A 14,742-nucleotide genomic window follows, 5' to 3' on the forward strand; every position below is an offset into this window, starting at 1 on the left:
AAAAAGCATTACAAACACTGTGATATAGAAAATATGTAAGATGCAAGCCACTATTGTGAGAAAGTTAAATTAAGTAAGAAAACATAAGAATATATTTCATTTTTAACATGAAGATGCTTAATGCACCCCATAGGGAAAGAGACAGAGTGTTTTTTGATATAAATGTGCTTAAGTATTCCAGACAACTTCATCACCAGGAGGTGAGAAATGTGTCTAAGCAAAATAGAATCAACTGGTATTCTCTCAGAGCACAATAGGAAACAGGGACAAACAACAGTGAAATTGAGGACAAACCTTTATCTTTGGTGTTTCGACAGACAGATTGAAAAACTAGATTGCTCAGAATTTTAGGCACATACACTCAAATAAAATATCTTATTACCAGTCTGTCCATAAGGAATAAGAAATCTTGAAATCAGGCCAGAGAGAAAATGCGAAACTATTGACAATCGTCCCTGAAGCACCTCAAACTGAGGAGTAGCAACCGTGAGTTCCAACGGAGTCACTGCGGCTGGAGAGAAAGCTCCCTCATGCCTGACCACTCACTGAGCCTCAAATGTGGTATGAGACGCGGCCAAAGACACTCACGTCTCCTACGTCTCTTGGGAAACAAGGGGAACAATAATACATAAAGTTGGTCATAAAAATTATATTTTTTAAAAGAGTCATGTATAATGGGATACTAATTCCACAATCAAAACCCAATTTTCTATCATGTTCACATCATTTGGATTTGTCTGAATTAGGTTCCTCTAATAGGCATTTTGAAAATACATCATTCACGTAGGTTGTTGTTCAGAAAACAATTATTTATGGAAGGAAATAAACACTGGAACAGAATTGCAGTTCACGATTAGCAGACAGAAAGTTGACTTTTATGGGGGTTTTCCAAGCTTGGCTCCTGGTAACTCAGAGCAGTAGGAGTGAATGTCGTTTTCTGTTCTGAGCATCCGTACACATACTGTACAAGTACAACACCCATCATCGCACTGTCACCGGTGAAGGTTGTAGGAGTATCTGAAAAAACGCATCTCATGAGAGCAGGTGCTGCTGTATGTAACAATATACTTTTCCGTTTTATTCACCAGCATTTGTTTTGGTTTGTCTGTGTTTCTTCTTGCACATAAACAATTCAGTGATTAATACGAGGCAAATGTAAATTATAGGATTAAAAAGGCAGTCCTATTCAATTATTTATATATGCACAAAAAATGGTATTGTCCAGCAATCTCCCTCAGGAAGCACAATGCGCAATCTGAATGAGTTGGGAATAAATCTAGTCTAAATTTTCATCTACATAAATCTTAAGAGCACCAGATGCCTGAAGTGTTGCTCTCCATTTTTCCTATTTCCTTTCAGCTTTTGTAATACATGATATTTTCTAAACACAATAAAAACAATGATGACAACATCAATAACTACCACTTTAAATTAATAAGATCTTTTTCTTTCATGTCAATGCATTCTGCGCCGTTTGAAACAAGGAAGTGCCCTATAGAAAAATAAAAGCTTTTCATAACATCAGAGTGAAAACATATTAAAACTCATAAGTCAACGTGATATTAGACAAAGAGCACATGAGTTTTAGAATCAGACATATCTGGTCAGGTTAGAATCCCAGCTCTGCCACTTATAATGTGGCCCTGGGAAAGTTAACATATTTTAGTCTCAAGTTTTTATTAGAAGAAAAATGAATATAAAAGCACTTACCTTCAGCAATTCTACTTTTAGGCATACGCCCAAAGAACTGAAAGCAGGGACTCCAATACTCGTACAATAATATTCACAGCAACATTATTCACAGTAACCAAAGGTGGAGACAACCTAAACATCCACCAACAGATGAACAGATCAACAAAATGTGATCTAGTCAGACAACAGAATGTGACTCAGCCATAAAAAAGAATGAAATTCTGGGTCATGCTACAACTTGAGAGAAACTTGGAAACATTATGTTAAGTAAAATAACCCAAACACAAAAGGACAAGTATTTTGTGATTCCGCTTTTATGAAGCACCCAGAGGAGGAAAATTCAGAGACAGAAAGTAGAAGAGAAGTTACCAGGGCTGAGAGAGGGAAGGAGGGGTGGATGGGGAGTTATTTCATGGGGACAGAGTTTCTGTTTGGGATGACGAAAAAGTTCTGGAAATGGATAATAGTGATGGTTGCACAATACTGTGAATGTACTTAATATCATTGAATTGTACACTTGGAAATGGTTAAAATGGTAAATTTTATGTCATATATACATAATATACATACATATATCATATACATATAGCTATGCATATATATCTTATACATACATAGATCAGAAAAGCACTGACCTCACAGAGTTGTTAAGGTCAGAGTAGATAAGATATCTGGCACCCGTAAGCATCTGACAAATGCAACTACTCTGAACTCACCCCAGCCACTTTTCCCTTCCTTTTCAGCACATATTTTTAAGCCAGTGCTGTGTTCATTTTGCTTTGTTAAAAAGAAGGTGAGGAACCAAGGGTGTCAAAGCACATTGTTTTAATGAGAAACAAATGCAAATGTTTTGACCGGAGAACACCTGAGCTGGTCACAGCCTTTTCACTAGACTACAAGGCTCTCCAGCTTCTCAACGAACTGTCCACACTCTGCTGACAGAAAGCCCTGAGTTTCAAAGCTCTATTACAAGACACTGGCAGCACCAGTTAAGGATTTCTCCCTTTTCAGAGACAGTATGTTCTTATCCCTTTGGAGCAATACTTGAAATAAACAGGATTCCCTTATGCTTACAGACCACACATTTGTAAGGAGCATTCAATGCAAAAGGCACTGTAGGAGATCTCAAGAATTACAGTACTAGGCCCCTATCCCCAGGACACGTAGTGGAGAAAAGAGACGGAAACAGCACAGTCCCTTCTGGAGCCTGAAAGTTCCTCAGGGATGTCTTCTCCAAGGGATTCCCACACTGTGACGGGCATCTTTGCTGTTCCTATTGCCCTGGAATCTCATTTCCAGTTCCCCTCCTTTCTCCAGCTTCTTCTGCAGCCCTAACTGCTCTCCGATATATGTGTGTCTGTGTGTGTCTATATATGTATGTGTTTGTGTGTGCATATATGCGCACACACATACACACCCACAGACTAACACATCAACATACACATATATATTTGTTTATCTATACACACATGCACGCATATACACACAGAAAGAGAGGCAAGGGAGAGAGAGAGAGTGACAGGAGAGAGTGCTCAGGAATTACCCTCTCTGATTATCACTCTTCTGCTGTCTTCCTTTCACTTGCAAAGTGAATAACATAATAATTTTCTCAAATTTTTCATATGTTCTTCAATGCTTTATACTGTTTCCAACCTCATCACATTTGTCTTTCAAAATTGACCAAAAGCTTCCTTTTTACAGAATCCCAGAGTGCAGTGACCTTTCTCAGACTTTGTTGCCTAGAAGCTTCTGTCATATTTGACCAAAGTGCTACTTGGTCCGTTGTTTCTGAAATCCCCTCGACCCTTGGTGTTGACGCCACACACAGTCTGATTCCTACTCTTCGTCTCAATCAGCTCCCCTGTGCAACATGCCACTTTCTCCTCCTACATCTAAACTGTGGGGTCCCCCAAGACTCAATGCATTATCCCATCCTCTTGTCCCTTCACAGTCTTGCCCTTGAAAAGCCAGTTTACCTACGACCCTACAGTTTATTCTCCACTTATATCCTTTGGTCTGAGCCTTAAAACGTTTTTTTCAGGAACCTAGTGCATATTTTAATTTACATCATCTTTTCATCAAAAATTCACCATTTTCAAAATCCAATTCATTAGTTTTCCCTGCCTCTTTCCCCAAATTTCATCTCTGTGATGAATTTCATTGACCCAACTATTGCCCAGGAAATTAGGCTCAAACCACTAATCCATCTCTGATCCATCTATTGTTTGTTGTTTCAACATGAATCCATAAACCTCCCCGAAATTTCCACTGACCCCACCCTCCCCCAGGTCCTCATCATGTCATCATTGGATTACTTCACCGAGCTTCAGTTAGTTCCCTGATTTCAGTCTTTCTTACGAACTGCTAGAAGACCAACATTTAACAGTATAGTGCCTTGAAAGCGTTAAACTCTATTTTTAAAATAAAATTATTATTGGAAATGTACAACAGAAACCTTTTAGGAACAGCTCAGATCCATTCATTACTCCTCACTGTCTTTTAAATCAAATCTAAACTTCTGTATCTGGATTTGAGGTTCTTTGTAATCTGGAACCACCCCTACTTTACATTCCATTATCCAGTCAATCACCTTACTGCCCACTCTCTTGTTGGCCTTACCCACTTTTGCCTATCAATCTCTCCTCTCTCCCTCTGCCTAGAGAAATTTTATCATCCCTCTAGACCCTGCAAAAGCAATCTCTTCTGTGGAATGTCCAAACCAATATTCCAACCCAAAGTCACCTTGCTTATCTAACTTCTTTGCCTCTGTGATGTAATTAGCACTTAATGATAATCTTTGGAATTAGTGGCCCTTAATTGACTCGTCTCCATTTTGATCTGGTTTGGAAATTGGCTAGAGTGTAAGTTTTTGCTTTGCTGTCTACTAGGCACGTGGCTTGAAAAAATGTGTATGCCTGCATGCACACAGTTTGAATTTCTTCAGAGAGACACCAATAACCTTTCATGGTGTTAATGGGAGTGACGGATGAGATAGTATCATAGTATATTAGTTTACTATTGCTGCTATAACAAATTACTTCAAATTTAGTGGCTTACACAACACAAATTTATTATCTTATTGTTCTGGAGAGCAGAGGTCTAAAAAGGGTCAGCAGGCCTGTGCTCAATCCAGAGGTTCTTGGGGAGAATCCTCCTCTTTGCCCTTTCCAGCTTCTAGAGGCTGCCCACATTCCTTAGCTCATGGCCCCACAGCAGCACAGTCTCTGCTTCCGTGGTCACATCTCCTTCTCTGACTCCCTGCATCCCTCTTCACCGATAAGGACCCTTGTGATTACACTGAACCCTCCCGAATATTCCAGGATAATCTTCAGACTCAAGATCCTTAGCTTAACCACATCTGCAAAGTCTCCTCTACCGCGTAAAGTAATCTATTCACAGGTTCTGGAGATTAGAACATAAACATCCTCAGCCTACTGCATATAGGCTACCCAATAAATGCTGGCCTCTCTCTCATCCTCGAGATTATAAATTCTATGAAAACAAACACGGAGTCTCACCCATCTTCTATAACATCCCTCTGTCTCTCACGGTGCGAAGCCAAGGGCAGAGGTTGAATACAAGGCAGTTAATTTCAATCAAACTCTCTGCATGTCAGATTGGGTGGGACTGAACCGGCCCCTCCTGCCTCTATCACAATCCCATGGTGTGGAACTATCTCACACAGACCCGAAAGGCTAGCACGGAAAATAGTAACAGCATATTGCAATTCATTCCCAGTAGGTTAAGCCAAGAAGTTTAATTTTGTTCCCAGCCCTACAGTAACAATTTTTATTATTTGCTTGTGTTAGTTGATCTAACTTCTCAGAATTTTCTTTCACGAAGACCATATAATTCGCATCCTACAGTTTCTTATCCCATGAGGGAGTTGCTGGAGAATACATAAGACATTGATTTCCTCATATGAAAATAGATAGCATATTACAAATAGTCAGATTTTCTGTAAATTAACACCATAGAAAACTCATCTCTAATGACAAACGTCATTATTCTAAGGGAATAAGTTCTCAGCTATGCTTTGCTTTTAAGCTTCACTAGGTGGTACATGGGGCTGTGCTTCCTCTGCAAAGAAAAAGGAAAACCTCCTCTTCATTTCCAGTCAAACAGTGAAGCCATCATAGTCTTCTTAGGAGACGTAGGAACATAAAATTCCACACTTCAAAGCAGAAACCCTTGGGGCTGGAATGTGAGGTTTTCTTCTTTAAAAAAATTTTTCAATGACACAGGTTTTCCTAGGTCATTTTAAGGCTCCTTTGCTGTGAGTCGAGCTTCATACATTATCCTCAGACACAGAATGCCACTGAGCAGTCTCCGTGGTCACATCAGCTTAGCTGTCACAGCTGAAAATGAAACACGGAAAATGCCTCTGAGCTTGACCGTCTGTAGGGCATGCACAGACACACACATGGACACGTGCCCAGGTACAGACACACAGTACCATGAATGAAAACAGATGCAGGTGACTTCACCTATACGTGGACTCTAAAAACGTTTATTACACAGAAGCAGAGAGTGGAACTGTGGTTACCAGGGGCAGGGAGGGGCCAGAAATGGGGAGATGCTTGTTGGTCAAAGGGTACAGAGTTGCAGTTATGAGGGACGAATAAATCCAGAGGTCTAACGTACAGTATGAGGACTAGAGTTAATAATACTGTATTGAACACTGGAAATTTGATGAAAGAGTAGATTTCAGGTGTTCTCTTCACCAAAAAAACCCCAAATGGTCACTATATGAGGAGATGGATATGGTAATTAGCTTGACTGTAGTACTCATTTCACTATGTATTGGTGTCAAATCATCATGTTGTACACCTTACATATATACAAATTTTATTGAAGAGAAAAGATCTGCAGGGAGAATGAGTCAAATCAATCACCAACACACTGTCACATGGGTCATTTAAAAACAGGGACTTAAACCCAATCACTTGACTGTGTCACACTCAAGCCCAGAAAGTCTTTCACTGGCAGAAATATCCCCTGATGCCGGAGGAATTATGCATTCACGGATTAGCAGAAGACGATGCGTCATACTTCAACCTTCCTGGACCTTACTTGATTGAGTCATATTTCTAGTTGTTTTAATGTACTTCTCTGAATTGAGTTAATTGTTCAGTTGTCCCAGTTTTAAAGCATTTTTTTTTAACCAGAATTTTATCATGTCCCTATTTCCTATTACCCAGCACTACTGTCCCCTGAGGAAAGCAGCCACCAGGGCTCCAAGCTTTCACAGGTGATGACAGGAAAGTTTATTCCCAAGCGCTGCCAACAGACTAAAGCGCTGGATTGCACACACTCTCCACCTTCTTCTCTGCTGAAGAAAAACTCAGGGCTCGACAGAATGCTAAATCTTTCCATGACATCAAAGCCTTTTTTGATTTCTTTCCTCCTCCATTTGAAGACTATGCTATAGTACATATAATGTATATTATACAAAAATAGCACACATATTATAAAATTCTAGAAAACTTAAAGCTGGTTACAGAAGCCTTGACCATTTTGATCTAGAGAAACTCAAATGAAATGAAATATAAACTCAAACAAAATGAAACAATCCCTTTTGTAACATCCTTCCCCCTCATAAATAAATGACTTTTCTCTAATTGCCACATCATTTTAAAATTTTTGAATAAATCATCATCCAAATTGTGTTTTAAAAATCATAAGCACCTGCTTTGAGAAAGGCCCTTGTCAATTGCAGTGAGAAACTCGGATCTGAACATGGGCTCTGCCTGCAAAGAGCTGTGTATAAAAACAGAGTGGAAGAAGAGAATCCGTAGACGTATTTTAGAATTGTGTTTCTTTGTTGATTGAATCCTGCAAATGGAGTAACACAATATACACCTAAAGTAGCTTCTGGGAAAGACAGAAGGTTAAGTCCATTTCACCAGCCCTATTCAGAAACGATAAAATAATACACTGGTACCAACCGAGAGCAGACTAAATATATTCCACTACATTTTCCTGCAGAATTCCCATTAAAGGTACCCGAGAAAATGTGTCTACCCACAAAGGAACCTGGTAGTAAAGGAAAACTACAGGTCCTTTGTGCAGAACGCAGGGCCTGGAAACACCTGACCACACCGTCGTGATCTTATAAAGCAGGAAGGTGTTGAGGACAGGAGAATTCCTGCCGAGACAAGGAAAGAGACGAGCACTCGTGGCTGCCACCATGCGGTGCTCCTCCCAGGGGCCAGGAGGTCTCCACTGCACTGATCCTGCACCTGCCGGACCCCGACCGCTGACTCATTATTCCAAACCAGAAGTGACTAAATCGACTACAAATGCAGCAGGAAGAAAAGGTGGGAAAGGAGTTTTTAAAGCTCATTTTAACTAAATATTTCCAAAGAGAAAAGTGAAGAGATGTAAAATCTTTTCTACCCCCACCTCCCGCTCTCTCTCTCTCTCTCTCCTTTCCTCCGCTGCTCCCTCCCCCTCATCTCTGTCTCAGACACACAGACTATACACTTCTTTCATATACTTATTTTTGTCCCTGAAGCCAAAGAATTTAAGACCTACCTATAGCTACACAAAAGGGTCATAAAGGCGATGATCATGACATCTTTCTATACGTTGTGTACTGGAGTGAGGCTCCCAAAGTCCTTCTTTTTAAGACACGCACTGAAACCTTGATTGATGGGATGTGTGTGTGACAAGAAATAGAATCAACACGTTTAGTGTCTGAGTGCACCTTCACATCAGGACAGGTCGAGCTTACATTTCCACCCTAATATGTACTAGCCATGTGGACTAGGCCTAGTTATCTCTCTTCTAGACACCTGAGGCTTCCCTTGCTTAAAATGAAGAGAATAGCACTCCCCTTATAGAATTATTATAAGTGGAGCTGTGATGGTGGTATCAGGGCATCTGGAGGCCAGTACCTGGCATTGCCATAAGTGCTTGATAAATGGTGATTTCTTTTTTTTTTTTCAATTTCTTTTTGTTGTTGTTGTTGTCTTTTTTAGGAAGATTAGCCCTGAGCTAACATCTGCCTCCAATCCTCCCCTTTTTGCTGAGGAAGACTGGCCCTGAGCGAACATCCATGCCCATCTTCCTCCACTTTATACGTGGGACGTCTGCCACAGCATGGCTTGTCAAGCGGTTTGAAGTTCCAGACCCAGGATCCGAACAGGCGATCCCTGGGTGACCGAAGAGGAACATGCAGGCTTAATCGCTGCACCACCGGGCCGGCCCCGAATGGTGATTTCTTAAAAAGGAAACAAATGAGCAAATACAATATGGGAAAGATTTCTAACATCTGTGGATTCCCTTTTCTGCCTCAGCAAGTAGAAGATATCTGTGATCCAGCAAGTTCTCAGAGTCATCGAACTAAGCCAGGCCTGCAGGTGAAAAAGGATTGGACAGCAGATTGGGTATCTCGTCAGAACCCACCTTTCTTTCCTTCTTTCCCTCCTTCCTTCTTTCATAAAAAGTCTACACTGAGCAACTACTCTGTGGTTAGACTGTGCCGTGTGCTTGAGATGCAGCAATGAAACGCAGTCAGTGCTTCAGGACAGGAGAAACAGAACAGAATCTGTGGGACGGGCATCAGCATCAGGCGGGGCGCTGAGGGGCTGCTGGCATCTCCGAGAGCAGCCGCAGCAGGGGAGGGCCGGGAAGTCTCTAGAGAGGTGGGGGAGGCAGGCCCGGCGACACACAACCTTCCAAGATTGTACAACACAACACAGAACACCCTCCGCCTGGAATGAGCCTTCCTCAGCCCCATGCACATGAGGAGCCGCGGTCCTGATCCGGCCCACTAAGCACCAGAGCTTCAGTGTCAGAGCCTCAGCTTGGCCCTCTCAACTCAAAAAAGTCCTTCAATTGTGAGCTTTATAAAATCCACAGAAGGTTTTGTTAAGAACGACTGAGATCTCACTAAGAGATGAGAATGACCTACATTTTACTCAGGAGCTGAACTAGGAAAACTAATAAAACAAACTACAGAAGATTCACAGTGTGATTCTAATAATAAATCTCACTTCGCTCCTGTCTAAGGAACTGACAAAAACCCTCAGCAGGCCAGTATTTTAGCACTGTTTCCAATTCTCTTCCTGCATTATCCATGTTTTCTGTTCCACACTGTCCTTTTGATTTCCAGTCTAAGGTGAGGTGACTTCCTTGTCCTGGGGTTGTCACTATCGGATACAGGTGTTATCCATCTCTGTGAACGTGACAGCCTTGGTCTTATTCACGGTCATATTCACAAGAACTAGAACTACTATGTGCCAAGCACACAGTAGGTACTCAGTAAACATTTGATGCACAAACAAACAAATATCCTTTCCACAAAAGAACCAAACCTGATCCTTTCCCCAAAATTGGTTTCCATCTCTGTGTGGTCCACTGTTTTGCATTTCTCTTTAATCTAGTTTCAGACTGGCTGGAAGAAATACTTATGAACTGGAATTCAAATTTAAAATGGTAGTGCCACTCGGCAGAAATATGGATACTTATATTTAACCACGCAGGATTCCTAATGAACCTATGGTCACCCTCAGTGACAACCCTCCACTAAGCGGAATGCATAGGAACACGAAAGGAAAGAAATGCATGGATGGGTTGGGAGCTGCACAGTGTCCACTACGCTGGGGTGTGGAGGGCCATGCAGGAAGGAAGCAAGGAAAGTCTGAAGAGAAACAGTCGGACCCTGACGGGCCCTGTGAGCTAGGCCATGGAGGCAGGTCCAGCCTCGGGGCAGTGGGGATGCCAAGCTGACTCAGAGATAAACCCTCCCCAAGATTTTTAGAAATTATAAAAAATTATAAACTCTAATGCCCAATTTAGATAAGAGTTAGTGAGATAGGTACATTCAGACACTGCTGATAAAAGTATAGTTTGGTATCAAAATTTCTAAAAAATTACTGAACTAAATATAACAAACATTACTTTAAAAATCTATCATATTTGGTCAAGATATTTCATTTTGAGGAAATTATCCTAAGAAAAATCAGAGACATAGACAAAGATATATGTGTGTGTACAAGGATATATGCGTACAATATGCTAATTATAATGTAGCTAAAAAAGAGGAAAACATTTAAAATAACTCAAATATTCAATACCAGAGTCTTGACGACCTAAATTACAACATGTCTACACAACAGAACGTGATGTGCTGTTACAAAGGAGGCTGTAGAACGCCCATCCTCAACAGAGGCTTAAAATCGTTGCTGTACGTACAGGGTGAAGGAAACCTCACTCCCCGGACATTCACCGCACAGCTCCACAGGCGGCACGTAATCAGACACAACGCAGGCTGGCCGCGGTAGGAAAATTTCCCCGGGGGGCAATGAGGGAACAAATGTCTTATAAAGCTCTCTTTCGGAACAGTAATGAACAAAAGGTTGAGAAACATGACTGTAGAGGAATATTAATTGACAAAGAAAACATTCCTGAAAAATAATTATAACAACCACAGTAACCACTACTGCTGCTGTTCCAACAATGGCCAATCAAATGGGCCAGTATTACGTGCTGTTCACAAACAATATGGCTTAATTCTCAGAAAGTGCATCTGAAATAGGTGTTGTTATTCCCACTTTATAAATGAGGAAATTTAGAAAGGCTATTATTTTCCTTACATGAGAAAACTGAGTATCGAAAGGTAAGGAAATGGATCCGATGTCATACGGCAGGAAAAGATGCACATCCAGGTTCATCTGAATTGAGTCTACTTTTAGCCATTACGCAGGTTTTCAAAGGAGCTACTTATGCACAAGCACTTACACATGCACGCATGCACACACACACACACACACATGCACGAATGGAAGCGTGCACATCAAATTATGAATGAAAATCCATAGAAGTCTAAGTGCTCAAATTTCTTTGGCTTTTCTTTGTTACCAAGTTTTCTGAATAGAGCAAGTATTATTTTTAATAATAAGGAATAAACAGAAAATGCTATACCAATAACAGACCTTGCCCTCAAAGACTGTTCAGCTAAAGAGGAGGGAGCAGACATGAAAGCAAACAGCTACGATGCTCGTGGGATTAAGTTCTACTCTGTCACTCACCACCTGTGTTCCTTGGGGCGCATCCCCAGATGTTGAGCCTCAGCTAATAAATAGAAAGGAGAATATCTGTGAGGATGAATGTGGAAAGTGTCACAAGAGAAGTGGAAAGCAAGCTTCCTTCCCCTTCCAGCCTCACTCCCCCGGCCTACACATCACTGGCACCAAGGCTCAGAGGCAGTCTCCAGGTAGGGCATTGTGGGCATAAAAGTGACCTTGAGGGGCTGGCCCCGTGGCTGAGTGGTTAAGTTCGCGCGCTCCGCTGCAGGCGGCCCAGTGTTTCGTTGGTTCGAATCCTGGGCGCGGACATGGCACTGCTCATCAGACCATGCTGAGGCAGCGTCCCACATGTCACAACTAGAAGAACCCACAACGAAGAATACACAACTATGTACCGGGGGGCTTTGGGGAGAAAAAGGAAAAAATAAAATCTTAAAAAAAAAAAAAGTGACCTTGAATGCCAGGCTAAGGAGTCTGGACTAAACACAGCAAATGTGCTCTTGAATTAACCCTAATGACAGTGGGCTCTCCTTTCCTCTCTCTTTTTTCTTATCTTTCCTTTCAACCCTCCACTTGTCGGAGAAGAGGCTAAGAGACTTTTAAAGTTAACCTCAGGGTTCATATTAATTGAATTTTCCCCTTATTGCTGGCTATAAAGATTGCTAGAGATGCCTCCTGTACTGAAGGACATATTAGCAGGGAGAATGGCACATTTGCAGCCTGCTAGCAGAATTCAGAGCAGCCTGGCACCTGCCTTGTTCGATTAATAAGCAGGGGACGGTTTTCTCTGAGTGCACATCCCGCTTTCCCTCTCCTCATCCACCTTGAACAATATTTGGAGTCAGACGGGTTCTGCTCTATGCTCCCGGGAAACGCTGCCTCCCAAAGTCATCCTTCTCTGGCCCTCCACTTGCTGTGGCCCTTCTTGGGCAGATGGTGTCTGGAAGGCATGATTGATAAACATGTTTAAATATAGAAGGCAATCTTCCCCGTGTGCCAAGCAATTACTCAACATCACAGATAGGCCTGCCATGGACCAACAAAATAACTATAGTTCATGATTTAACACGTTGAGGAAATGGAAACTTATTAAGAAACCATCAAATGTCAATGTGACAGCAGATTCTGGAAAACATTTACCAGTCACCATTTGCAAGCAAAGCTACCCAAACACAGGACGGCTGGAAGTCACCTTGCCTTCCTCACACACTGGATATTCGCATTTGACAGATGCACCTCCTTTTGAGGAAGACAGCTCTACTACAGAGCAAATTGAAACTAGCCAAACTACATTCCCTCATCAGAACTGGACTGTGTTCTCTGCACCCGACCTGAGTGAGCAGAACAATCACGAGCGTCGGGAGGTCCCTGACGCTGCATGTGTCAGGGGCCATGTTAAGCACTTTACATACATGGTCCTGTTTAATCCCCATGACAAACACACTGAGGGGTACTGTTATCTCCCAAACACTGGCTGCAGAAATTAAGGCTTAGGAAGGTTAAATTGCTGAGGATGACAGAGCTCATAAGTGCTAGAGGCAGAATTCACGCCGAGGGCCGTCTGACTCCAAATCCTGAGCTTGCTCCACGGGACTGAGCTGATCGTCCATTCACTGGGATCCACTCAACTCATTGCAGGGCTCTCCAAGGGCTCCTCACCCCAAATATTCCAGCCCTACCCTCTCAGCTTCGCTTACTCCAAGCTGTGGTTGCAAGACAAAAAGAATACACATTGGTGAGGACCTTCTCAGGCAAAGCAGTGGCTTCAGTTTTCAGAGTAAATTATGGTCACTCCATAGTGTTTAGTAAGAGAAAAAGATGGACTGACTCATTTAATATAGAAGAAAAAATTCTCTAACAAAAAAGATCAACACCAGAAGGAGGAGTTCCGGTGTGGACTGAGTTAACCATAATCTAACCACTACGCTCCCTGTCCCACCACCAGGCACGTGTTTATGCTCACAGTATTTGAGGTTTAAAGAGGCAAAACAGAGAGAGATGAAACAGGGTCAGTGTGAAATCAATGGGAAAACATTTTTCATGCCGCATTCTTTATTGTCCTGTCTTTTCGAGGACCTCTGTGGAATAACACTGGGTGCATTTCTCCGAGTAGTTTAAGGAGACGAGATAGCACGGTGAAGAGAGGGTCCACCAGGGAGCGACAGAAATGTTACGGGATGAAAAAATCTTGTCATGTAAGACTTTTTCTAAACAGTTAAATGATGATGATGGGGTGTGAGTGTGCATATTTCTGTATCTATCTATTTACGGTTATAAACACAGAAGGAGATGGAGAGACAGATGAAGCTATCTAGAAGGGAAATGCTAGATCTCCAGCTGACTGTACAGCCTCATACAGGACAGTAACAGTGCCTCCACCGGCACCGGCTTCGCTTTTAGGCTCCTCTGCATCATCGCCCACCAAGAAGCATGAGATTTCACACGATAGTGCTGCCCTCATAGTTCAATATGTGGAGAAAAGATTTGCAGATCACTTGCAGCCTGGGGGTCCTGTTAACAAGAGCTAATAACATTGACTAAGCTTTTAGAGAGTGTCTTTCAGTCGGTAAACGTTTGACATCCTTACCTAACCGACTGTCACAACAACCCTACGGGCGGAAATGGTCGTCCCAGGCACTTTACAGATGGAATTAAGTTCAGAGAGCCTAAGCAACTGATTCAGTGTCGAGAGTGAGACTTGAGCCCAGGTGTGCCCTGCTCTGAAACCACACTCTTCACAGTCATTCTGTGGGTAGTTTTCTGACTTTAACTTTTGTTTTTCCCCATTTTTCAGGGAAACAAGCATTTTTTCTCTGAAGATGTCCACAGGGTACATAATGACTGAAAAAATACCCATTCGTTTTAAATAATGGCTTTGCACAATCATTTAAGGACAGGAATTTACAATAAATAATTTAAAAATGTAACATAAAATATGCCATGTATAACAGCAACCAAAACCATAAAATAGCTCATTATAAACTCACTTTTTAAAAAATAAGCAGGACCTGTAAGA

The sequence above is a fragment of the Equus caballus genome, chromosome 7, assembly GCF_041296265.1.
Source record: "Equus caballus isolate H_3958 breed thoroughbred chromosome 7, TB-T2T, whole genome shotgun sequence".
In the NCBI taxonomy this organism is placed as follows: domain Eukaryota; kingdom Metazoa; phylum Chordata; class Mammalia; order Perissodactyla; family Equidae; genus Equus; species Equus caballus.